Consider the following 1,656-nt stretch of genomic DNA (forward strand, 5'->3'; position numbering starts at 1 on the left):
GGGGTCATATCCCTCGAGGGCCTGGCAACGACAGGCCCGATGGTGTGCCAGTGGTGGTATATCATAACTTAAAACATGTTTTCAGGAAAGTATTAAGATTGATACCAATGGACATTATAACAAGCTATCTGCTATTGACATCAGCACTGTAATCCCAAACAGTTGTACTAGCTCATAACTAATGAGGTCATTACAGTCAAATGTCCTTATGCAGTTGGCCAAACTATAAAGTATTGAGCTCTGTTGAGATTTATGCCACTTTAATTGAATAGGGCTCAAAATTTGATAGCTAATTTCTGTGGAACACTCAAAAAGTTTAGGAACCATACAGTTGTGTCATGACGTTATTGACGTCATGACGTTTGGTGGATGGGTCTTATCTCTCCCTCAGGAAAGCTGAATCAGCCATCTTGAATTTGCCTTCATGCAGTGAAGTTTTCATGGAAGTTTTGGAAAGCCCCACAGTTTAATTTGTTTTTATTTGTTTGCAATGCGCACTTTTATCCCCTTGCTTCAAACCACCACCTCAGTTTTTTTCATCATAATTATTGGCCTGCCTTTTTTTCAGCGCCGTCTTATTATCAGCCCTGATTTGGTAAGTAACTCTAACGTTTTTTTATTGTTGTTTTTTTAATTGAATTTCGATAAATAGTCTTACATTTGGAACTGGGAATACATGTGTACAATGTGCACAGTGAATATTTGTTGTAAATAGTTTACAAATCCAAGTAATTGTAACTTTAGAAGTTGTTGAATCTGACTTACAACGGTGTAAAGTTATCAGCGGGTTTCCTGGAAGAACTACATTTCCCATAATGCATGTTTTCCCGTGAGATTACGTGGAGGAACGACCATGAGTTTGAACTGTCTCGTGGAGTCAGAACCGTTCTTTATGTCTATGGTCCGAAAGCATAACGTTAACTTATGCCTGCTACCCGGTTTCTGCCGGTTGTTGTTTTCGCTGTTCGCTGGTAATGCATGTGAGTAACGTTATACTTATTTCAATAAGTGTCCGCGTTACATAGTCAATATTTTAAGTTGTCGAGCTGTGTCTTTGTGTGCAGCGTGAATCTAACAATGCTAAACAACATAATGTGAGTGTGTTATCATGATGCTAACAAGGTCTATGTGTGTATTTTTTTGTAGGCTCAAGTGTGTGGTTGTGAGATCATCATCTAGAAATCCTTTTTAAAAGTTCAGGTAGGATGTATTATGAAATAGTGTTATTAACAATTGGTTTCATTTTATGTGTCATTTCTTTAAATGTTTTTATCTCAACTGTGGGGTCCACAGTTGATCACTTGAACCCTTTATTAATACTTTGTTTAAAAAAAACAAACATCAACAACAGAAATAGCATAAGCACACAACTTTGATGTTGTGCTTGTTAATAACTAACTTGCTCATCTTTTAACCTTTTCATTTTACTATAATTACTGTAGCCTACAATTAATGTTTGTCATAGATTAGGAAACTTTTTTTGTCTGTAAATTCACTTTTTAAAATTTCATTTATCATTATGTATTATTTTAAAAATGTTTTTTTGAACATTAACTAATCATCTTTGTGTGCATGTTGTGTATAGATATTGGACTTCAAAGAGTGCTACAGAGAGTCAGCGTTTCAAGATCAGACAGTTGGTGTCTGATAGGTGAG

The 1,656-nt window shown here is 35.8% G+C and overlaps 1 long non-coding RNA gene across 1 annotated transcript; it reads left to right on the plus strand.

The window, feature by feature from the left end:
- Nucleotides 1–442: 442 nt before the first annotated feature.
- On the plus strand, nucleotides 443–1,656 carry LOC123983396. Its single transcript, XR_006828183.1, has 3 exons — nucleotides 443–595; nucleotides 1,147–1,200; nucleotides 1,586–1,656. It is a non-coding gene; the product is annotated as an uncharacterized LOC123983396 (long non-coding RNA).

The sequence above is a fragment of the Micropterus dolomieu genome, linkage group LG14, assembly GCF_021292245.1.
Source record: "Micropterus dolomieu isolate WLL.071019.BEF.003 ecotype Adirondacks linkage group LG14, ASM2129224v1, whole genome shotgun sequence".
In the NCBI taxonomy this organism is placed as follows: domain Eukaryota; kingdom Metazoa; phylum Chordata; class Actinopteri; order Centrarchiformes; family Centrarchidae; genus Micropterus; species Micropterus dolomieu.